Source organism: Helicoverpa armigera, chromosome 13 (assembly GCF_030705265.1).
Source record: "Helicoverpa armigera isolate CAAS_96S chromosome 13, ASM3070526v1, whole genome shotgun sequence".
In the NCBI taxonomy this organism is placed as follows: Eukaryota; Metazoa; Arthropoda; class Insecta; order Lepidoptera; family Noctuidae; genus Helicoverpa; species Helicoverpa armigera.
Genome location: NC_087132.1, coordinates 5848917 through 5875739, shown reverse-complemented (window position 1 = coordinate 5875739; position 26823 = coordinate 5848917). Strand labels below are relative to the sequence as shown.

At 35.3% G+C, this 26823-nt stretch overlaps 1 protein-coding gene across 2 annotated transcripts in view; it reads right to left on the bottom strand.

Annotated features, from left to right (window-relative positions):
* LOC110371662 (uncharacterized) overlaps nucleotides 1-26823 on the bottom strand; it is a 46811-nt gene that overhangs the window by 12041 nt on the left and 7947 nt on the right. The window contains exon 2 of one of the 2 annotated variants that reach the window (XM_021328011.3): nucleotides 1332-1374. The gene's annotated coding sequence lies outside the window, so the exon portion shown is untranslated. The remainder of the gene's footprint in view (nucleotides 1-1331; nucleotides 1375-26823) is intronic. The other variant, XM_021328012.3, reaches the window with a different exon arrangement.

Genomic DNA, 26823 nt, shown 5'->3' with positions numbered 1-26823 from the left:
AATAAACTGAAATCTGACACAAAAAGCTTTCACAAAACGTTTAGAGCTACATTTATGTTGGTTGTTTTTTTTTTTTTTGAAACGTCATAATGTCTAAAATGGAATTCTAGTTATTGTTTTACGTTTTAGATCAATAGTGAGCTAAAACCTTTTTTTTACTATTTTATTTACTGGTCCATTTTTTTAAAATTTTAGCGTTTATGCATTTATCTGTTTAGTTTTTAAACGAGAACAGGTCAATATCCAAAATGGAACTGACAGAAAGGCACTTATTTTACTGTTTTGAACCAATTATCATGGACGAATATTGAAATTCGTTCATAAACTATGTAATGTTAAAATATTATTGTTTAGTTTCAAATAAACACTCTCTGATTTCTATACGCGAGTATTTCAATTAATATCTAAACCTCGTGGGAATGTCAGAGTCATTGGCAGGAAGAGCTATTATCGTACTCACTAATTAACTATTTCTATTTAAACGTAATAATAATAGTTTATATAATATTTCAATCAACACTTAAATATTACATTTTACACTAATTAGATTTTTCTGTTTCAAAGAATAGCGCGGCTGCAGAAGAGTTTCTAAGACCTGCGAAAGGTTTAGATTTCTTGCTAGGTACGCATACTCAAGATGTAATCATTATAAGCCAGCACCACATCAAAGGTACGTTAATCAATATACAACAACACGTTTAGCCGTTCGTGAGAAAGGTGTGTCTTCTAGGAAGCGGCGCCAAGCTAGGTTACTCTAGTACTAGGTAATTCCGAAAACTACATACCTACACTGTAACACATGTTAAGAGCTAACACAATACAAATACGGTAGAGCACATAATCTCTTCTACAATCTCAATTTACAGTTGATAGCAGTTAATTCGGGTCAGACAGAATTTTAATTTAACTAATATTATATTTTAATTTGTCAAAAAATCTCAATTATGGAAATTGCGAATAACGGTTATATTCTGTTTAACTATGCTGTTTTTCTACGGGTTTATACACATCTTACGGAAGCAAACGACGGCCTACACTTCCAATTCCTTTTCCGTAATGAGTAATCCTTCTATAATACCTCTCTGAATAATTTAAGAAACTTTTCAAACTCTAAACATTTCAATTTTCTTAAGAAAACAAAAGAAAGCTCTTTAAAAATTAACCGAGAACACTAGCGGAGACCGTTTTGAGTGTAATTTTTTATTCACTCAAACCGGTCTCTGTATAGTTTATGGAAAAAATATCACATTAAATGTCGATTAAGTTGGTTCGGGCGCCGCGACGCCCGCGGAATGAGGCGGATGATCGATTGCGCTAATTTACCAACTCACCTCAAATACTCACTATGCTTCGCTCGAGGAAAGATCGCGTCATCTGAAACCAAAGATATACTTTATGTAAAAATATTAAAGTGGTCGTAAATTATGAAACGCTGTGTAATAAAGACTCATGTAAGTCGTTTGAAGTAAATTCTGCTAGTATTTATATCTGACGTCAGTTTGCAAGCATGTATGAATAGATGTTACGCTTCAACTCAATTATTTTGAGGAATTTGTGATTATTTACGCAAGACACATCCATATATCACTACAGTTTAAGTAAAATGAACGCGCAAAAATATTGCCAACTAAAAGTTTTCAAACCATATTTTTAATTTTTACCCGAGTTGCAAAAAGTTGTATTAATTCCGTTACACGTATGCCTTCAAAAGCTTAACGTCAACTTTTGGCCTTCAGTTATTTTTGTAGTAATATTAAAAACCTTTGTAACAAATCTGAGAGGGAGAAAAGTAAATCCCTGCTCGGGAAAAAATGTTAAGCTTTGGTAAAATGTTAGCTAATGACGTCACCTAAATCGAAGGCTTAATGTTACCCAACGACATCTGAAATAGATGGCTTAAGTGCAAATTAAAGGGAACAGAAGGGTCAGCTGTCATTCATATTGATTGCCTTGCAATACCGACTTTGTAAATTAATTGACGTAATTGCCAATTGATAACTAGGTTTCATTTGTGAGAGCACCGTAATTTATTGCAACAGGGGATTGCTATTGCAATCGTGAAAACGCTTGTCTTTTTCATTATGATTATTAATTGCAACCTGAAGATGTAGCGTTTATAGAGTTTGTTTGTCTTTAAGTACCTATTTTCTTAGTAACTTTTAAAGACATGGAGTTGAACAACACTCATAAATTAATGACGTCAAAGTTAAATTCATCCCTGAAAACATTTTATATTGTATGTTTTCGTTGGAAAAATATTTAGTACGTTACTCAGTGCCTGCGCGAGTGAAACTCACACTCGATCTTTTTGTTTTAATTGGAAAGCTTTGTCTGAGACACTATACCTCTAATAGGTGTCATAACAGAAAGCAACAACTTATACACAAACTTCTTAAGTTATTATTTTACTTATATAAGCACAGTTTCTGAGAATTAATTGATGAGAGTCAGATTCTAGCGTATTCCTTTACTCGGTGGAACTTTGATCAACAGATTATACTCAGAAACAGGAAAACCTTTAAAAACTACTCAACAATGTACAAGGAAAGAATCTTGAAACACATATATTAAATGTAGATAGACAAGACAAGACATACGCCATATAAAGTTGTATACTCTAGAAAACATATTGTTCTGGTTTCATAGAAAAAAACTATATTTAGAACTTGACAAGTATAGCAGTTAGTTCGAAGTTATTTCCTTTTAACATTATGCTGAATTCAATTTAGAGACCGCTTCCCCTTAATAATACGTACGACCAAAATAGACTTAACCTACCTGACCTATGCATGTGTTTTAATCATAGTTCGTAGAAACCTAGTAACTGCCCGAAATAGCAGTATTAACATGCCGATAATGTTGACTCCAGCTGCGTAGCAGTGTAGCCACGCCGCGTAGCCAAATCGTAGCAGTGTGGAAATGCGTAGTAGTTTTTACGTATCATTGCATGTACTGTATCTGTATAGTAACGAGTAATAACAGAATGAGTACTACGAACCATTAGTCATGAAATGAAAAAAACAACAGGACTAAAAGCATAATCAAAATGTAATTAATATTTCCAGGTATCGTACTCGTAAACATAGAAATGATACAAATCCAATCACAACAATACTGTTGGTAATTAAAATTATCTTGATTTACTGAACATGTTTTTTTCTGTGGCACTCTAATTACTTACTAATCGCTGGAGGGTAACTCATCAATCTCGTCACGCTACGCAGATACTTTTATATCTGTGTTATTTTCTGTTATTTTAGCCGACTACAGTAAAGAAAGTGTGATGAATGTTCGTGAATGAATGACTTTTGAACAATATATATCGTGTTAGTATCACAAGAGTACTGGAAAACTTTAACCGTCTTACGACAAAAACTTTTAAACGTCAGTTTAACACCTGTCAAAAAAAATGACAAATATGACGTTATGACGTTGAAATAAGGTCGATTTTACAGCCAAACTTTTTTTAGGCAAGTGTTTGACACATGTTTAAGTTTTTGTAGTAAGACCATAATTGTTCACATGAATCGGTATAAAAATACTCATTGTACTATACAATTCAGAATGTTTTACTCGTTTTCATACAAAAGCTTATTATTTTCTTCCGAGAAGAAGGTATTAACTGTTTTCAGAATACGGGAAATGTCAGGATTGTTTGTTTTCTATTAAAATTTTCTACTTTAACACAATTCACTCCGAAAAGCTACCCATTATTTCCGAATATTTATTAATCAATTTATGTCTAGTAAATGCAGACAGAGGCATATTCTTTGAAAGAATTCCGTCAGTTTTGTTGGGAGATGTCCGAAGCCATAGTATGTAGCATAAGTATATCTTAGACACCATTGACTGTGTTTCGGATGGCACGTTAAACTGTAGGTCCCGGCTGTCATTGAACATCCTTGGCAGTCGTTACGGGTAGTCAGAAGCCAGTAAGCCTGACACCGGTCTTACCAAGGGGTATTGGGTTGCCTGGGTAACTAGGTTGTGGAGGTCAGATAGGGCAGTCGCTCCTTGTAAAACATACATCCGGTTAGACTGGAAGTCGACCCCAACATAGTTGGGAAAAGGGCTCGGAGGATGATATGTTCGAAACATAGTATATTGTGTGGTGGATTATAGTGATAACCTACAGAATACAGTTTTGTCTCTTTCACAATATTTCACAGCGTCATTTCATAAAACCATTGTCGCGTTTATCCAAATAATAATAATTTCATGTGCAAAACAATAGCGGATTCGCGATCGTCCTAATACTCATAACACGATAATTATTGCATGTAGTTAGTAATAAACACATTATCCGTATTATCAGATAACAAAATATGTAGTTATTCATTGTTTTGCGTTTCAAAACGCTGCCATGGATTAAACAGTATTGATCTTTGAACTGTTTAAAACAAAGAACCTATCATGAGAGGATTCGTTTGATGTACACCTATTTATAATCAATTTGGTTTGCCATATGAGTTGTGACCCAATGTATAGTTTAGTTACCAAGAACAGTGTATTGCTTTGCACAAAGCTACTAAATGCCCAATCAAAGAAAATAGATTCTATGGATCGCCATACTATTTTGATATTTGAATAACCCTGCTTGATTGAAAGTTTCATGAAGATAAAAGTCAAAAGTTGCGACCACGAATAGAAATGTCAAAGTGTATTAAATTAGTTTGATAGACCCATATACCTATGCTTATCCATTTCTATAGCGACTTCAACAAGAACATATGGGTGACAGATGCAGTTGGCTATACCATCAAGTGACGTAAGCTTGTTTGCCATAAAATACCATAAAAATATACATTCATCTTCGAGCGACGCCGGGATATATCGCTAGTAAAATATATATTGAAGATGTTATTTCCTTTATTTTTATATCTCCGATTTACGAGTAAAGCCGTTTAGGGATTTCCAGTCTTTGCTTACCCGTTTCGCTAACAGCCTTCGTTATTTATTTCGGACGGTCTTGGACTTGTATCTTATTTTATTTAAGTATTCCTTTGTCTGTAACTACGCCTGTTTTTAAATGCTAGGTACATCTTAAAAATAAGAGTTATTTAAGAAGAAATAATGACACTTCCTACATTGGTTTTAAAATTATACATTTATAGCCTTTTATTGTATAGTTTTACTGAGTAAAATCCGAAATAAAAGTCATATTAATATTCACGACCCGATTCAAAATAATTTAAATCACGTAAAACACTGTAAATTATAAGATACATTATTTTCAAGGAACATAATACTTTGGTACCCGTATGTATTATTATTTTATTGAAAACTAGCTGTTGCCCGCAACTTCGTCTGCGTGGGCAATATAGAATAGTCAAAATACTACTTATCCCGTAGGTGCATTCTTTCACGTGACAGTATAATTAGGATTAGCACTTAGCAGTAGCATAGATGTCATAGGTGTCATTGAACATCATTGGCAGTCGTTACGGGTAGTCAGAAGCCAGTAAGTCTGACACCAGTCTAACCAAGGGGTATCGGGTTGCCCGGGTTACTGGGTTGAGGAGGTCAGATAGGCAGTCGCTTCTTGTAAAGCACTGGTACTCAGCTGAATCCGGTTAGACTGGAAGCCGACCCCAACATGATTGGAAAAAAGGCTCGGAGGATGATGACTTAGCAGTAGCATAGATTCATTGATCAAGGTTGTGTTGTGGATGTGACCATTTATCTAAACGAAAGAAGTCAATTTTGTGACGTTGTGAATATCTCTGGATCTAGTCAGCCAATTTGGAAAATTATTACGTATGGTGCGTAAGTAATTTTAATGAAAGACAATTGCATGCGGCAGAGATGAGAATGTTAAGAGGTATGTGTGGAGTTACGCGAATGGATAGAGTGAGGAATGAGTATATAAGAGGAAGTTTGAAAGTAGCGCCGGTATCAGAAAAACTGCGTGGAAACCGGCTGTCGTGGTATGGGCATGTGATGCGGAGGGATGAGAGTCATGTTGTGAGGAAGGTGATGAGTATGAACGTGGACGGATATAGTGGAAGAGGAAGACCAAAGAAACGATGGATGGATTGTGTGAAAGTAGATATGGTAAGAAAGAATGTTACTTGTGAGATGACGGCAGATAGAAGAGTATGGAAGAAGAAAACATGCTGCGCCGACCCCAAATAAAATTGGGATAAGGGCAGGAGGATGATGATGATGGTGCGTACGTAATTTTCACAGGAAACAGCTATAATCTATGTCTATATGCTTTGAGTCTGACAAAGCTTTCATTTGTAAATTTTCTGCAGCTGCTGCGACTAATCAGAAGCCAGAAAGTCTGTCAGTCTTACCATGGATATCGTCTTGTGTAGTTGACAGGATTGAAGATAGGTAGATAGGTAGTCGCTCCAAGCAAAATATTGGTACTCAAACAGATTCGGTGACTGGAAGCCAACACCAACATAGTTGGGGAATAGCTGGATGGATGATAAAATGAGTCATCATCATCAGCAGGCGCATAGGGTAGGATAGTTTCACTTACTCACTATGGTAAGGCTGACCCCACATTAGGCGTGCGCGATCCTCGGGCGTGTGAGTAGCGCGGGCGTCGCGAGCGCGCTGCGTGAACGTCGCGTTTTGCTGCCCTGCGGCATGTGTGAAGAGTGCAAGTTGCGTATTTACCTCTTCGCCCGCTATCCCCGCCGCTCGCTAAACGCCTTAGCAGTTAAACGTCAAGGAGAGCGGCGCGTGCGCGCCGCGAGCGCCCTGCAAACGCCGCAGGGCAGCAAAACGCGACGCTCATGCAACGCGCTCGCGACGCACGCGCGGCGCCCGCGCTGCTCACACGCCCGAGGATCGCGCACGCCTAATGTGGTGGCTTAAGCCGGGACTCCACCGAAATGTTTGCATTAGTTCACGAATAGGCAAAATGTACGTATCTGTGAGAGTCCACTTCATGTGTTTGTACTTGAAACCTGCAGTTTTGCCAAGATTTTAAAAATGTGCGCTCGCAATCTGTCATTTCTTGGTGGAGCCAGCAAATCAAAAGAAACATAAGTGTTGTATACTGTGCGTCACTACCGCACACCGGGAAAATTTCGCTCTTGCAGAGGACGTATATTTTGTGTCACACGTAAACAGGACGACAGTAAGTATCCACCGAAACACTTTCAAAGATCTGATGAACGAACAAATCAGACCTGACTTGGTCACCTGGGGCCAATCAGAGCTCTATGAAGCGATAATACGCTTTGGCTCCTACTGTTATTGTGGTTTCTGAAAATTTATTCACCTCATTCAACGATGAATGTAATTCTGATGGCGACGTTGGCAGATCAACTCTTTTGACTTCTCGAATAGGATACCATTGGTTTTTGTGCTATGCACACCTGCAATGCATTCTGGATTAGGATAGGATAGGTATAGGTGGATAGGATTTGCAACAGAGAACAATTCTGTCTTTAGATTTGTGATTAAATGACATCAAACTTAGTTTTATATAAAAGGTATTTTTTTAGACTTGGCTCGGGTCGTACTGAGACTGTTCGTAATCGTGAACAGTGTACTTGCGATCAGAAGTTGAAAGTAAGCATGTCTCTGGTATGCGGCGCGTAATTTGTACGTTTTCAGACGCATAAAGCATTTTACGTGTGTATGGTATTAAATAGAGAAAGCTCCCATTTCTTATCTGCATATGTATCTGTTCTTGTTTTTAAAGCTACAGAATCCTACATTACCTACCTCACGCTTAGCAGCGCTTGCGAGAGACAGATCCTCATTTCTTCTAGGATTAAGTTTACATATTTTGCATCAGAAAAAATAATCACTCAAAGTAATTTGTTTTAAGGCCACCACATTAGTGGAAGATAAGCTAAACTATTTTTATGAAAAAATCCTGATATGAACTCCATCTGTAACTTTAAACGATAATTAATTGTTCCACTAAAGTCATCATTTTTGACATAATGTTCAAAAAATAATTTAGATGGCACCGTTTTAAATTTGGCTGAGAACTATTAATTTTCTTTTCATCAAGGTAATAATTATAGTTGGATTTTGATGTGGCACGGCAAACTGACAAACACTATTGAAATGTCTATCCAAAAATTACACAACGTGTTAAAATATGGTGAATTACGGAAAATACACAACTCCATCTGTTGAAATAATAATCCTCTATAAAGAATGTATGGTAATATTGTCATTTACCACCTCGCTCCTTTGACTAATTTGATGTATTTTATTTACCACAGATTTAGCACAGATGGAGCTACTTTAACCTTGGCTAAACAAAATTTTCATTTTTTTTTTCTTCGGAAGTTACTTATAAAGGTGTGATTTTCTGTGTAAAGATTAATAATAGGCCGATCAACTAATATAAGTACAACATTCAAATGTACAGTTTTGACAAATAGATTGTGTGTCGTAATATTTTACATCTTGAATTCACAAAATTTATCATATCTTTTGATAAAGTGAATCGATTTCGATGAAACAAAAACTAAATAATACCCCAAGTTACGTAGAATTTTTGTATATAAGCATTGTCTGCATTTAATTCGTAGATTTTACGTGAATCCCGAACGAACAAACAGACAAACAGACAAAAATTACAAAAATGATGGAAATGGGTTCTGTTAGTTATTCTTTAACATGCTGGCTATATTTTTTGTCAATTTCTTCAATGTACAAAAATTACTTTTCTACAGATTTATTATATGTATAGATCATAAGTAGGTCAAGCCAATTATTGTTGTGTACGCTAACACAAAACAGTTAACCGAGGTAGTATTATTTAATTAGGATAATTATTTACAAAGTACACAAGACGTATTGATAACATCAAAATAGTTTGGAGTTAAAAGGAAAGAAAGCTGTTTTGGGTACTGGTTTTTCTAGGATGACAAAAGACACTTACAACTTTTTCTCTGAACTATTTGAAAATTGCAATACATTTGATATGGAAACCTCCCTTAATCTAAACTCTTTCTTAAATATTATAGATTTTTATTATAGATAGGCACCCATGGATCGATATAATAAATAAAATAAGTTGAAAAGTATATTTAACTTTAGGCAATTAAGATTAGGCAATTAGGTTAGAGTTCTTTTAATCACTTGTAAAACCAGTTTTTTTCTTGAGGTAAAAAAGATTCTCAATTATTACCACTTCTAAAAAGGGTTAAACCCTGCACAGCAACGTACGATACGGACAGTTAACACGTTGCGTGATAAGAAAATCAATCTTTCGGAGCGAAACACGCGGGACCTTGCCGACTTTTATTTTTACATGCCAATTTCGGGTTCTTCTTTTTAATAGCGACATTCGCGTGCTGAATGAGCATGGGTCATTCCGCTGTAATTGTAGTGTGCCCTTTGGTTATCACGCGATCGCGTGCCGCCGCGGCAACTTGCCGTGGGCGGCAGAAACCGACGCCTCGCCGTCACGACCACGCCAAGTTTTCATTGCGCGTACTGCACAACTTTTACAGAAAATAAAAATCTATTTTTCTTTGGTCAGATTCGTTCGCGTTCTTCTTTGTGTTTTAGTTTTCAGTTTAAAGGTTTCCCGTTTAGTTTCCGCATTGGTTTGAACAATAGGAGCACTCGTAAACTGAAGATGGTCGGTAATTAATTGAAATGACTAGATCTACAACCTGGCTTTTGTGCGACTTACTAAGTTACTCCTCCACATGATTTTATTTGTTGGCGCTACGTGTGTGGGTATTACAGTAAATGTAACCCACTTTAGACACTCACGGAGAATGACCTCGAACCCGTACAAGCGCCCACCTGAACCCATTCCACCTATTGCGAATTCGATTGGCCCAATCCAGGTCAGACCATGTGAAAGAGTTCTGCGAACATTCTTATTTAATGTTAACAAAACAGTCTAAAACCAATCAATGATAAGTTAAAAGAAAAACGAGAAAATGGATTTGAAATGCCTCTTTACAACAAAGTTTTCTAGTTCCAGCAATCCAAAAATGATTTGACTTCTTTCGAATGGTCGTTGACTTTGTGAAACGTTTCTAGCCTATTTTGCAACCAAGGGAGGGTTTTTGCAAAAGCACAAAAACTCCAACTTACCAAATCCTTATTGCAAACTTTTTAATTTAAGAAAAACAGAAATATTTTCGCCTTCCACTTTCGCCTGCGACCTGTAGGGGCCCTTGTTAAAACTTTGTTTAAAAGAAATCGTTAATAAGTAGCGTTCACCTACAATATTTAAATCGTTTAAGATTTTTTTATTAAAGCAGTTTTTTTAAAGTTAGACCGTTCGCGGCCGGAGTTTCAAACAAAATTGTTGAAAATTTGCATGTAACATGCAAGCAAAATGAAAGTAACACATTTACCAGTCGGTATTTGCACTTATTTCACGATATTACTGGAATTTGCACGCAACCACCACGTCAGCAATGTGAACCTTTTTGTAAATGTAGGTTAAACGAAGTGCAATGATACTTGTTAAGTTAACGTATACACGAAATGTTGGTAAAAGTGGCCAAGTTTGAAACACATGTTTACACAAAAGGGGAAACGTTGGATCTCACGACGTAACATATGTGTGTTCATATCTAAAGACCCCTTGCCACGCTAGCATTTATACCATTGTTGCAATCAAAATGGCATTAGGACGGTATTATTTACATAAACGTACGGTATTATTTAAATAAAATAGGAACCCTCCTTTACTACGTCTAAATACATATAATACAATACGTCTAAATACATACAAAACTGGGTCCTTTGAAAATATTGAAAGTAGAAATTTTTTGAAAGGTTTTACATTAATTTGTTGGATTAAAAAGATTTTCTAGCATTCTGTTCAAAGATTACAGACGAACTGTTGCTCGACAACACATTAATTTATTAAGAAGTACGATTCCTTGAGTTCGACCGAAGGTGCATTCAACCACTCAAACATATCTATTGTTTTATATTGAAGGCAAAATGTATACGTAACATACTATTAACAGTTTCGTATAATGCCTGGATGAACGTGTCAAACTTACTAGAGCAAGAGTGGAGTAAAGTATCAAGAACCACGAAAAGTATCACTTAAGTTATTTTATTGGTGGCGTTAGTGTATCGGAATAGGAACGACAATCTATCGAAGCACTGTGACTAAGCCTCACAGAGAACTAAATATAATAAATAAAATGAAGACGAGCAAAATTTTATCAATTATTTTGGACCTTATGTCCTGACAAGAAAAGTTCAAATTGTTGTGAATCCGCAGAACAGCGCTGCGAGCAAATTCGAGGCCGCGTTTCTTGCCCGCGGCACCGCAGAAACCGCACGGGGGCAGCCACACGACTTTCCTAGAGCGGTAAGATTCAAAAAACTAGACTGTGGCAGAACATTTTGTACCAAAATACTTCTCTAACCACTGAGCTTTGCTCTTTCAACATGACCTACCCTAAGTACATACTTACCTATTACCCTAAGTCCCGTGTTAATTGTTATTGCTACTTACTGAGATCGTTAAGCCGTTTCAAAACACAAAGCATTGCCTACGCTTCCTAAAACAACATAGGAACATTTTATACACAACGTGGAAACAATAATAAACATGTATAAAAGCCTTTTTGTAGTCGTTGTAATGCAACGCACGGAGTATTATGAGACATTTGGATGTTTCTTTTGTAACATGCCAGCTGCATGGGGGAAACTTCCATTTGTCAGACTATTGACTTTTAGCACGAGTTCTTTTACACAATTTACTCGTTCTCCAGTCAATTCTTTACACAATTTCGTCGTTTCAAACTCAATGTTGCATTCGCGGTACAAAAAAAGAAATTCTGCAATCATTATTCTGATCACATCCTTAGAATAAATTGCTCTTTTCATTTTGTAATTCGAAACGTAAAGCGCTGTAATAATAAACTGTCTAAGTTATGTTAAATTCTTTTATTTGATTTATTCTTTGCTTTGTATAAATTGTGGGTAAATAAAGCAGCGAGCAGTTGCAAATTAAAACGTCTTACGTGATTTCCGTGACTTATTCTCTTAGGGAAAATACGAATGTATGATTTTGTTACAGAATTTTATATAGATCAATTAAGTGAGCTTACCACCCTTCTCAAAAGAAATTAAATAAGTTTTTGTCATCCCATATCCCTGTTTTATTATCATGGTCTGTCAATGCTCCCATAACATCATTGTTGCGTGGGCTAGTTCATGTAATTGTAACATGAAGTCGGAACAAATGGAGTGACCCTTGTCAGTAGTAATCCGGTGACAACATTACCGTCTCTTGACATTGTTTGTAATTAATCTCAAATATCATCTACACATTCATGGTATGAAACTTCAGCGTAGTGTTAATTCCCTGAGTTCCGTGGTAAGGGGCTTTACCGTGGTCAGTTAGATTAATTGTGCAGCTGAGGTATAATTTTATACAGTATTCAAGTTACGTATTCATGTGCTGCGTGGTTTACGGCAAACAATGGCTTACTTGAAATTTTGATCGGCTTAAACTAATTTTATTGGAAATAAGTCTCTATAGCGGTCATATTAGGCGCAACAATTAAAGGACTATATATATACTAAATATGTCTATTTCTCAAGCTAATTCGCTTGTAGCTCTAACAACAAAGTAAAAAACGTTGTATTAGTACTAATTATAGTTACAAATTAAAACATCAACTGTAAAAAACCATCAGTACCCAGTGGAAAACGACAAAATGCCATCCACTCAACATATGGCACTGTTCTTTGAATTAATTACAACACATTGTGATCACAAATTGCCTGCCTTTTCCCTATCCCTTTAACACACCCTTTCATATCCATATAAAGTATAACACATGCCTATCATGCAACTTGAGTTATATATCAATTGGGATACACTGACATAGACTAAATGGTACGTAAATATAGTTATAAAGGTGGAATCGAAAGGTCACGCGATGCAAATAGATGCGTGCTTTCAGAAAACTTTATTACATTTAGTGAAAAGTGAAATTTGTAAAACAACTTCCCTATGCCCATGTGTAGTTGGTAATCAATGACAGGCACGCATTATAGTTGATCATGCATGTCATAGGGGCATTATGATAGCACACAAAACTTCTACACGGTTACGAAACTAACTAATGTGTCTGTGATTATTTTGGGACAGGTTCAGTAATTGGTTAGTTTCTTTTGTTATTTTAATATTTACTAACTTATGTTTTCATTTCTGCTCACTCTTAAGATCAATTTTTGTTTGTCCCTTGAGGGATATAAGGTGTAAAATTCTTCAAAGATCATCTATCTTTGGAAAAAAACCGTCTTCCAATTCAAATTTATTACTCTGTTTTATTGTTACCAGCATTTTCCAATAAAGATCTGAATAATAAATAAGATTTTGTTTATAACGCCGACGTTTAAATTGATGGAAAATGTGACAGTAATACAGCTAAAAAGTGGGGAAGAAATTTTTAAGCTTCCTCAGTTTCACCCCTCAGATGAGATTGAAATTGATACTTATAAGCCAAGATCTTCGGTCAGCGAAGCAGAATTTAGTTCGTGGTGTAGCGGAAAGATTCTTGCATAAAATACTGTTAAGATTTCTTTCCTAGTTCATTATTTTATGCATAGCGATCGACTATTTTTAAATAATTAAGTGACTTTAGATTATCATGTATTTCCATTACCATAACAACATAGAACATGAAAATACATATACCTTTATATGTAACCCTCAAAAGTAAACATGTGCACAAAACCAGCAATTGGTGATTAAAGTACACATTGATTCACATAATAAACGCTCATAAAACCACAAATCTCTTATTTTGCCATCACACAAATGAACAATATTTGAATATCCACTGAATATTTTCCAACGAATAAAAAACAAGTAAACAATTAAATTAAATAGCTTTTCCGTCAACGTAGCAATTTGTAACAAATAAAGCTATCGAGCCTCATGACTCGGAAAATCCGTAATAAAACGAAACTTACGTATCATTTAACGTTTGTAGTTAACATTTTTGGCGCTTTTGAACCATTTACAACATTCGTGGTTACTATGTGTCTGACCATATGAGACATCCGATCGTTTTGGTTACCACCGACACCATAAACGATAGTAAACGTAGAGAAAACTATAGTACAGCGATAACCATAAAATGAATGGTATATCGTTTACTCCATAGGTACGTAGAACGTTTACTAGGCAACGACAACATCTATTCCAGTTTTTCGAACTCCCAGTGGACTTTCACGGTCCATATGCGAGATTATTTAAAGTACTTTTATGTACTAAGCGTGTGTTTTGCCGCTGGGTTCACTTAAGGCGATTAAAGTATAGAAAATGCTAAAAAATATACTAATGCTTGTGCAGTTTATTAAACTCCACTCGTTACCCACAAGCACTTTGTACGCTGTGTTTTTGTTCTGAATGCATTTTTATTACCTTGTAGTTTCAGAGATCTCGCGTTGAGTAAACGGAACTTGTTATATTTTTAAATCTTTATAAAATTTTTGCTTTAATCTTGTTTACTTTATTTAAAAATAATCTGTAAGTACTAACATTATTTTGCAATATGAAAAATTACACCTCCATGTATAAAAAATAAACATGCTTGCATTGTAACAGCAACATAAAGCAGAAATAATTTATTCAACATTCACGACGCGATGTCTTGACTAAAAATGTTTTACTTGCCATGTATTAGTTAACACGACGTAAGGATTAATTAATTCAGACAGTTTGCGAACATATCAGAACTAATTACCAAAAGATCGGCAGGAGGGCGCGTCGCAATTTTCTCGCGAATTTCATATAACTTTATTAATAAAGTATTAGTTAAATCTCCACTGACTTAACATTTCCCGTTTACGTAAGCAATTGGCCAAAGATATTTCATGTTAGCATTAGAATGTTTCACACACCTTGGACTGCAAAAAGGGCTGATAAATCAATACTCGACCAACTGAAGATGAAAACCATATTTTGCACTATCTTTTACCAACGAATACTAGGTCACTTTGGTCATTTTGCCCGCAGAGAGCCCGACAACTTAGATAAGTTGGTTGTTGTGTGTAAGATTGATGGCAGAAGAAAACAGGGTCATTTACCTATCCGTTGGTCAGACCGAATAAAAGACGTGACCGGACTCACTATACCGGCTGTCCTGAGACAACCCGGAGACCTTGTCACCGACTCGGAAAGGCATTTCAAGAAATGCGACCCTAGTAATGTAGGGCACTTTAATATGGGGCTGAATATCAATTAAAGTACCTACTACGCTTACCATCACCAAATGAACCTACTCGCTACCCTCAATTACGCAAAAATAATCTTGAGTACATATGACCGAGTGGCCGATTCTAGGACATCTTACACACGCATGAGACAAAGGAGTTGTTTAGTTCAACTGATGACCAACGACCACAGAAAGGGCACAAGCAACTCTAGAATCATTAGGCTTACGCTGGGAGGGCTGGTGAAGTCAGAGATTTTTGTAGATTTTCATGTGATAAAGATGCATGAAACCTACACTGCAGAACAGTTTCTTATATTTGTAACCGTGGAACAAACCACAACTAAACGACTTTATACCTTTGTCTGAAACCACTAAGATATTGCTGTATTGACAAAATCTTACAGCTTGGCATAAAGCTAAGGTAAAATTATTACCCATTTAGCAGGCAATAACCCACTCGATGTTAATATCGATAAAATGGTTTAAAGAAAATAATTCTAGGAAATGAGGTCATTGTGTTAGCGCTCGCCGTAAAAAGTTCTTTACAAAAAACGTTTCAGAAATGCTCGCCCTACAGCGGTAAATTCACCGAACAGCAACATAATAGCAATAATACCTTCAATAAACACAAAGAAAAGGAATTGACACTTGCACACTCCGTGACTTAAACAAAAGCGTCGTTAACAATTCGTGGTTATTAAAAGAGCCGAGCATAATCACCCCTTGCAGAATAAAATTACCGTTCTGACAATCCTCATTAGCATACTTAATAACATTTCAAACGGTTTTCACACTGCCAAGGATACAAAAAAGTCGAAATAAATAATTCAATATGTTTTAAATGTTTGTTTTAAAATTATACTGTGACTGGAATTTTGAATTTTTTGGGATCGCAATGTGAGGCGTCGACGATAAAGAGAATTTGCATTGGTATTTGTGGAGCTCGGTGTGTATTCGCATGCAGTGCTTTCGTACGTATATGATTTATGAATTCTGCATCATAATCTAAGTAAAGTATTCACATAAGTTCACTTTATGTATGTGCGGAATACATTCTGTTCTTTATGCATCGTTGTGGCTCTATTTATCCGTGGCGCTTCTGACCTGGTTCTGTCTAACCATCATCATCGTTAAGTAGTATAACCTGACTTACTTAACTAGAATAATCATGGAACCAAATTCTATTACATAGCTCAAATAAGCTCCTCTCACATTCTGTATTACATAGAGACTCAATTAGAATCGCAGTGGATTAAGATATTGAGCTATTTGAGTTAAACCTCAATTGATTGTAAAGCAGTTTGGTTCTAATACGGTTACTTTAGGAACGATTCAATAATTTATGCATTACAGATACACAGCGAATCACTCGAATATACATATATGCGCTCATAAGCAGCATATTAACAAAACCTGCAAAACCGGTAAAGTAAACGAAATCAATCTTTTTTATAAAGTAAAGATAAAACTAAACGTATATACGTATAGCAATATTGCAGATTGCAACTAAGTACTTCCACTCGCAAATATTGCTTTAGGATTATTTTTAAACAAAAGCTCTCAAAGCTGTGCCTAAAAACAGAGGAACGAAGTAATCGAGTGCCAATCATAGTGCCGGACAGTTCTCCATGTATCGCGATACACCTGTAGTTTATAGCCAAACGTGGAAATGCCTACGTTGTTTACAAAGGCCGATGTCGGACATACTTCAAAGTCTGTTCTCACGTATGGAAGACGTCAATTTGGAAATGCCGTCTATTGGTAACTTTGAATTTCGGTGAATGGATGGTACCTAAATGTGTGCCTAAACCTAAAAGTGGATATTTTGCGAATCGATGGTTTAACGTGTGGATGTCATTTTACATGTTTAAAATATCCAAAGGAAGACTTATGTCAACATTCAGTGCCATAAAAATTTTAGTCACAAAATAGACATTTCTATTTAATTTTACAATAAAAAAATTAAACAAAGTATTCAAAGGCTTATAACTGGAGTCTCAGTAGGCAAGCATAAATACGACTAAAAAGTACACGGCGCCCGCAACTAACAAACTACAAAGAGATTTGCTGAAACCCCAAAAGGTTGCTTGTTACTTAATCCAATTTCCACGCAATCTTTTGCTGAAATTCTTTTTAAATTGGTGTCACGCGCTCGGTATTATACAGTTTGTACAATTTAGTAACAACTTCATACTACCCAACCGTTTTCACACTGTGGTTTTGTACACTACGTATTTTTAGAGCTAGTGTTTCTTTCATATGCTGTTATTGAACGGATATTCTAAATACAGAGAATTTTCAGCGTATTTTGAAAATGAAGATATATAAAGAATAAACTGGGTTTTGGTTAAGTGGGAACGTGGCCAATTCTTGAATATAGTATTTTAGTTTAATTCTTCTAACCTTGTCTGATATTAACGTATAAATTAATATTGAAACATTAGAGTAAATTACAACACAGTTCAATTTAAATAAATTAGATAAATATTTGAGCTAAACAGTACTATTTTGTAGGTGCTAGAAACGAGATCCGCTCGAGTACATGATTAATTTATTTTCAGCCTCCTTAATAATTTCATCACGAACAGTGCCCAGTTTAATTTAAAATAAATAGGCCTTTTAAAACGAAGACCTTCACACTCTTGAATTTTATTCAATGAGTATTCCGAGTGGAACGAACCCTTGAAAGTAACTTTTAAACAATTTAGTAGAATCATAGAATCGAGTCAAGGTATCAGAGGACATCAAAAATATTCAAATCTCCAAAGGATCTTACAACAGAGCCGAGTAAGTATTTACAAAACAATCTTTAAAAAAACATGAACCAATTTTAACGAGAAAATTGTTTAGGATTCTTCACTCGGATTCTTTGAAAATATTTGATCTAAACTACGTATAAAAATAACAAAATAAACATCGTTTAATTTTGCTTAAAAACTTGGATAAACGCAAACAAAAAGTTTTTTATTAGGCAATAAAATGTTTTATTAAAAGGTTTTTACAAAAAAGCTAGTAATATGTCCCAGACATTTTGAAAGAATAGTGTTTGAGATAAAAGGGTACTCATTTACAATTTTGTATTCAAATGAACAAACATCAGAATAAATAAAAAAGGTCTCTTGCCTTCGGTACCTAAACGTTATTATGCAAATAAAACAAAATATTTATCTCTATACAACAAAGCAGGTGAGTATTGTGATACAAATGCTGTACTAAGTATCTAAGTATTTTAGAAAAAAAAATGTTCTACATAGGTAAAAAGAATACACAACAATTTTACAAGACAACATCACAGTATCAGGGGCAACAACCGACAACTGCGATCATATCAATACGTTAGTCGAATCAATACTACAGTAAGTACGTAACATATACGTATCCGTTTTATAACAAAAATATTGAAAACGCTGGATTACTATTCGACACACGCCGAAGTAACTACGTGATTCGTTTTCCAATATTTGAAACAAAGCGAGCCCTTGACAAGAAAACACAAATCAAACTATGGCATATCCGTTCAACTATTTTAACTGTCGTAAATATAAATTTATCGCGGCACTGTTGTTTGCTATTTTATTGTTGCTTTCAAGTTGTTGTACAAGTTTAATTGTTGGTGACCACGAACTATGTACGTACTTTTATTACTGTTCCGGGAACTGTTCTTTTTGTCACTTTGTGTTTTGTGTTGTACACAAACTGACAGAAAGAACACTGAAGACTTGTAATTCTGACATTTTCCGCTAGTACGGAACTCTCACTTGTCTTATACTGCTATCAAACTTGGAGATTGACACGCCTAAAGAAAAAAGTCTCATATAGGTATAGTTTATCGAACAAATGTCAGTTACCATACATTTTTCATTATATTCTACCGTTCAAGATAACATAGTCTAGACGGTAGCTCCGTCATGGATGACTTGAAGGTCTTCCCTCCAGCGTAGCGAGTGACAAGGTTTTCTATATTTTTCCTGAACATTCCTGACCTGTTTTGTAATGCACACATGATATGTGCAATTTATTGCTTCAATAGAATGATTTGAGTTACATTTAAGTAATTTGTTATTAATTCCCATATTAGGCTCTTTCATACACGCATTAGTTTCTGAGTTCATATTCATTCATGGCCCCTACAATATCATGTTAATACAGGTTAGAACCGAAACAATATTAAATATTTTTATCACACATACGCACAATAATATATTAGCATTAAGTGTGGAAAAATACATTATACTTTTGTTATTTTATTTTTAAAGAATAATTTACTATTAAAATGATTATTAAAATGAGAAATGTGTTCTTGATTTCTTAGAATATTTACTTGCAAGCCTTATTTACTTTCATCCTTTGTATTCATAAAAACAGTTTCTAGGAATCATGAATAAATTGATTTTAAAATGGCTTTTCAGTGTTATGATAAACATGCTGTTCGTTGTTAATAATTAGTAGTTGTTAAAACCTACTTTGTTTTTCTGCTGCGTAAATTTTTATCGTTAATAATAAATACCATTTAAGCTCATTTGTGTTGTTTTTAAAGAAAATAAATAACACACCCTTTATTACATTTGTATTATACGTAATAAAAATTGTATATTTAGTTTTTTAATTAAATTCACGCAGAATAAATTATAATAGCTACATAGGTAGGTAGGTGTGTGTTTTTATAAATAATGTTCCGAACAAAGAACTTACCTATGGCTGATCTTATTAACTGCTTCCAGAAAGGCTTGCTTCGCGGATACTTTGAGAAAAAATAGATAAAAGTTGTCGTAAACAATTATCCCGTTAAACGGCGCCCTTGTCCTATTTTTCTACTACACAAAACCGTGAATAAAGTTTTCAGTGAATAGTGAAAATTTAATGTGGTACAAAATGGTAATTAGCCACATTTTTCGCAATAAACAGCTCCTCATGTGCATTTGAAATTAGAATCACCTACGTTTGCGTGACCAGTGACCAATGGATACTTAGATTCCTGTCGGGTCACGCACGCGTTACAACCTAATTCCGACTGAAATAACTACAATGGCCGCCGTTTTTACAGCGAATTTACTCGTGTTTCTGTTAATATCTTTATTACACGAATTCATGAAGTTAAAGTGAAATTGAGAACGGCCTTAATAATTAAATTGGTTTACCTTTTTAATTTGGCTCTTTTACTGATTTTACAATAGCTTTTAAAAGTATTGAAATTCTTTGAAAGGAAACTTTTTCTGAGGAAGTAGGCAGAGTCTCACTTAAAGCTCCTCCGTGCGTATACTGGACCGACAATACTGAACCGATTTAAATGTTTGGTACACGGATTACCCAGACGTAGAATTGGGCCTATGAAAGGCATATTTTTTTACGAAAAATAATTCAGCCAAAACGTGGGTGAATCCGCGGGAAACAGCTAATATGTAAGCATACACACAAATGTTAATTCCACGTCTTCACACACCGCGCACCTCGTACATGTGATTTCAGCCTCAAAATCTCGATGATAAAGTTTTGAACTAAGTAAACAGTTAAACACTTAACGACTTTACGTTCAATCTCATTCGTGTTTGCGGTGCTGTGATTACATTGCATGCTGCACAAGACTGTTAGACTGATACCCTTCAGGAATCAGGCATCGTTTACAAAGTAGCAGGTGATCGGCTCCCGGATTTACGAACACACAACATTCAACCGTCTGGAAAGCTAAAAGTTAGACTATCCAACTTACACATTCTTTGGATACGTATGTAGCTGTTGGTTGGTGGTGGTTTGCATAGCTTTCGTGCAGAAAGATGGGTATGGAAAATAAATATCTAAACAAAAATCTTTTACAATGAGGGTTTTCTAAAATGGCAATCCACGAGGTGGCAGCACCGAGTCGTCAGGTCCAATAACTGTCAAAGTGCTTATCTTTACTATGAATAGTGAACGATTTTAGTGTTTTTTTATTTTATAATTAAAGCACTGCATTATTGTTTTACTATTGCGGTTGAGTAAATAAAAAAAAACAAATCATATTGTGTTAACAAATTTTTCAACAAGCTTTTCCTTAGTACCAGTGACTTTTGCACCTTCTCTCTTAGCTCAATTTTTAGTTCGGAAACCTTATTCTGACCGTAGACCAATTTCAATAAACAATAAGTTCGGCACCTACAATTCCATACTATTTGACAGCTGTTTGGACCAGACGCATACGTGGCGCCACCCGGTGGCAGAAAAAAATTCAAAAACCCTCATTGTAAGAGAATGAACGTGGTTTGAACATGAAACTATGGCAAATAAATTACAACCGTCTGAAAAAATTCATGCCTACAACAAAAACAAAAAAAAAATATTGCCATGATAGATTCTTATTGACTTTGGTGTTACCGAAGCAATAGTAACAAGTAACTAGTAGTAACGCAAAAGTACCTACTCATACTACAAAGCGTAAATAACTGCAATTTATACCTCATTACCTCCAATCATATCTGAATATTTCAGACATGCACCACAGACAGCTACTTATGTATTTTATAAGAAAAAAATTAAAACGCAACGGTGATGTAATATTATGTTCTGCATCTTCAGTACCTGTTCCACAATATCGGAACAGTATCGGAACAGCTGCGATTTCAGTAAATAACATTTAGTTTTATGGTTCTGCCACATGCTTCTAGGTGAAGTTTCCAATCTTCCGGTCACGCCAACGTCAACTTTGGTAAAACTAAGAATATTTTTCGGTTAAGATATGTGAGTGGTATGAATTTTTGTGTGTGACCGTATTTTGTATTTGTGATGGATATTGATGTAACAATAATAAAAATGTTGACATGATATTTCGAAGTACACCAGAAACATATTTTTTTTTTTTGTATTATTGATTGTTAATGAAATACAGACACATCATACTATAATCAAACTTCAACTAGATACCTAACAATTCAAGTCACTAATTAAGAAACTTCAATTGAAATCTCATGTTCAAATTGAAATACTGAAGATCCAAATTGACATACCAATTATATTTATACCACCAAAAGATATCAAACACTTCTGCGCTAATACTAGATTATATAGAATTCCAATCGACCACCATTTGCCAAAACTTTTCATTAGGTATATTCTAGAAGCACTCCCACCCGCTGTCATATAAAGACGAGTATAAAACAGAATTCAAACATAGAATTTGAAATGAACCCAGTGATTGATTGAAACTAATTTAAAATTGAAATCTTGTCTAGAACATAGTTTTGGAGCCAGATTGTTCAATTTAGATTTAGATAAGATTTAGTGCTTTAATTTTGAGTTAAATTGTGAAGACATATATACTTACTCAATTAATGGCCTAAGAAATCAATACTATGTTCTTATTTTACAATAACACACTAGCCAATAAATAACAAAACACTATCTACATTGTCCGAAAAGCTTCCACTAATGCTTCTTTGATTTTTCGCGCGAGCGCGGCTGAAGTAGCTCTCTAGGTGAACAGGGCGAATCTGACAAGTCTGAGATACGAACCGTAAGTAGAACAACGCGGACGTAAGTGGCCCAGTTAGAGCTTTTGTCCTATCTAAACAGTTGTTTCTGTCATAGGCAAGCCCGAGAACGGCTGTTTCATATAATACGCCACGTACTAGAACGATGCCAGCGATTCTTTTAAACTGTTGCCGGGAACTTTGCTGTTGACAGATATTACAATGTGGATACGAATGTGGTCTTTTAGATTATTTATTTTCGTACCATTTGTTTTTGATCGTTGTTTTGTTCGTACTAACGTTTTGTCTTGTTGGACATTTTGTTATATCTAGTTTACAACTCTTATATAAGCTTGTTCATTTAATGAGTTGTTTAGGTTTTATAGCTGTAGAATATACTTGTAATTTTATTGTATCCAAATCACAAATAGGCTAAAAACTAATTATTTTAACGCCAATGCGCCTTTCAATATAACAAATAGCCTACAACATACACGGAAAACTTACCTTCGCTATAAAATCATCAATTTAACCGAATGAAAACTGTGTGAAACGCGTCGAGCTTTTAATAAGGCCTAAACAATAGGTTTTGCTTGTCACGTCGGTCCTGAATTACGGCGCGTCATTGATACATCAGTGACAAGCATTCATGCCGATGATAGACACTCGATTAAGTACTGCCAGCTCGACAAAACCTACAAAGCGATCATTCATTTTTTTATGTACAAGTAAATACGGAATTAAGCCTGAAATTTCGATTTTATGTCGTTTGTATTTTACGGTAAATTATTGCTGTAAGTTCTGATCAGTATTTTGGAGAGATATTTTTGGATTTATTTACGCTAAATAAATGTTATGTATGATTCTAGAATTTTAATAAAAAAGTATGCAAGTGTAGGTATATTTATTTCAATTCAAAATGGATGACGCTTTGAAATTGAACCGAGGGTCACTTCTCAAAATATACTCAGTTATCCATATCCAAAACAAGATCGGCCTATAGAAGTCCACAGATGGACAAAGGCCTACTCCAGTGTATGACATGCCGGTCCCAACTTGACTCACAGATTGCTAATTGGCAATTATTTGTACGTCCCGATCGGTACCACTCTAGCGTGGTACTTCTTATGTTCAATCAGAGAAATCCCTGCTTATCTTTAGCAATATTATCTTTATTAATTTGACACTCGTATTGATAACTTAGAAAGAAATCGTAAAGACTGTATCGATTTGAAAAAATATTTTAAATCATATTATCGATACTTTTTCACAACTTAGGTAGTATATCGTTGGGACCATGCTGGGTGACACTACATTCCGGCTCGCTACATGCCTACGCCTCGGCGCTCCCACTGCGGCTCCGCATCGCTGCCAGTGCGGTGAATCTGTGGACCGCCTTGGGCACCATGGTCTTTCCTGTAGCAAAAGTGCTGGTCGCATGGCACGACACGCCAGCATAAATGACATTATCCGTCGTGCTCTTGTCACCGCCGGAGTGCCAGCCATTTTAGAACCCAGAGGCTTGGCACGCGACGATGGCAAGAGACCAGACGGGATGTCTATAATGCCTTGGAAGATGGGAAGGTCTTTGGTGTGGGACGCAACCTGCGTCGACACCCTTGCACCTTCCCACCTTCCCAGTACGGCGAGCTGTGTCGGTGCAGCTGCTGCAGCCGCGGAAAACCTCAAGCGGCACAAATATGTAAACCTCACCGGCAATTGCATTTTTGAGCCGTTTGGGGTTGAAACCCTGGGACAAAGGGGCCCAAGTGCCCACAGACTCTTTCGAGAAATTAGTAAGCGATTAGTGGAGTCCACTCGTGACCAAAGGGCTGGCCTATACTTCGGTCAAAGGATATGCATTGCCATCCAGCGTGGCAATGCAGCCAGCCTTTTGGGCACGATCCCAGCTGACAGCGATGCGGATGAATATTTCGATACCTAGTTTTAATATTTCCCTATAATAAGATCATTTTGTAAAACTATTGAATACACAATATCCTGCCTCGAAAATATAATATTTACATTTATTTGTACTACACAGAGCACGTTCATTCATATTTGCAATTTACAGTACAAAACAAATAATACGTTATGTATTCAGACCAAATATTATTATGTATCTACAATAATTAAACTTAGGTAGTTGTTGAGAAACCATTGTGTAATTGAATTAACCTAGACAAATGACCTGATATCATAACTTTAAAGTATTTATTTATTTACATAGATATTTACAATACATATTTACAATAAATATCAAAAACTATCCTAGTAAAACAAACAACTAAAAAGCGTCAAAAAATATAGCTGTCAACTGGGAGCGTGCCCAAGAGGCTGGCAGCATTACCTCGTTGGATCGCCATGCTGATTCTTTGTCCGAGGTAATAGCCAGCCTTCTGGTCACGAGAAGCAAAAAGTAACTTTAAATAATATTATGTTCTGTGGATATAATTTACTGGGTACATAGCATCCTCCTGGTAGCACTTCGATACGCATCTTACGATCGAAAATATCAAATTGAGCCTTGACAGGTCACGGATCCCGAACATCGAATTTTATCCACAAGATGTTGTTTTGCTAATAAAAATGTAAGTATTCATAAAACTCCGGATATTTTTTAAAGAAATACGATCGAATGAGATAAAACATATTCGATTACTTATTCATAGATCGCGATAGGCCAGCTAGTTTATATCTCATCATAAAATCGAATAGCATATCAATGTATCGAATAACCGCATACATTTTGAAAGGTTTCGGATGTAATAGAAACCCTCACATTTCAGTTTTTTTTTATTTGAAAAATTCTTTTCGATTCTGATCCCTATATTAAAAATAGTAATTAATTTAAAATTCAATTTGGAATTTAATGGTAAAATCAAATATCTATAACTCGATAACAGTAAAATATCCTTTATTGAGGTACTCGAAAACTCTTAATAATTTACTGAAAGGTTTCCAGCTCAGTGCTTATCTAGGTATTCGCACTGAAGCAGCTCTTCAGGGAAATGGCTTCAAGTTAATGGCGGTGACTTGTAAACACGCTGGAATACTACTATCTTCAATGAAGGGTTTTAAACAGTACTTCATTAAATAGAGTTTCTTTTAAACCTTTCTCAATTTAAAAGGTTATTCTTCTATTGTGTTTGATTTTACGCAGTAGGACAATGTACTTTGATACAATTTGTATTTGTACATGTACTATGACTCTTTTAGTCACTATTTAACATACTTTTGTTATTGGTAAACAAAGCACCAACAAAATAAACATTTGTTTCGAGAACGATCTCACCCGCGGCTCGCAGTAACGTAGACAATTTCACCGTTATCGAAACACCATTTCTTAATTAATTTACGTAAAAGGTAACTTTTAATTACTGCTTAGATTTCGTGGAGCTTTACTCCAAAATAACAAATTAAAAAAAAAATACGTTAAATTAAAAATGGTTAGAATACATAGCGCTCATATTCTCAAGAGGTGGACACAAGAGATGGGATCCTTTCAGCCTCCTCAAAACGTTAATTTTCTTAAGATCCATTAATTCTCGAGATGATGACAATATTAAAATTATGGGAAGTACGTAATTAGATTACAGAGACGTTCAAAACTGAAGTGACTTCGTAATTAAGTAGAGATATCAATTATTTATTAGATCGATAGCGGCAAGACTAAAACTAGATTAAGATATGACGTAAGTAGTGGCTTAGCGGTAACACGTGCAGACCTTCGGTTAATCGTCTTCAGAAACCGAAACCATATTAAAATTCAACCTTTACCAAATATACCTGAAAAGAACAAAGTTTTACCTTTCGTAAACCTATATGTGGGAAGGTATAGTGTTTCCAAAAAGAAAAACATTATTAAGTACTTGCGTGGTTGTAATAAAATGGCAAATGTCATTTAAATAACAATTATTATATTCATTTTCAGTAACTCATACGTATTAAGTATGTATATTTTTTGCATCAAACACGTCAGGTGAGTTAATTATGAAAATATGTATAAATGTTGAAACTACGAGGACATTTAATTACATCCTTTTTAACCCGCTGTTAACCTCTATTAAACAGGAATATCATCATGTATTGGTTGGTGCAATAATGGTTACACATTTTAACGTAGTAACGAATGTCAAAAAGTCTGGGTTAATTAATGGCAAGTGAGATCATTCGTATATGCATTTATAGAAGTTGAAATTAATATATTCATTCATAGACGGAATGTGGAATAA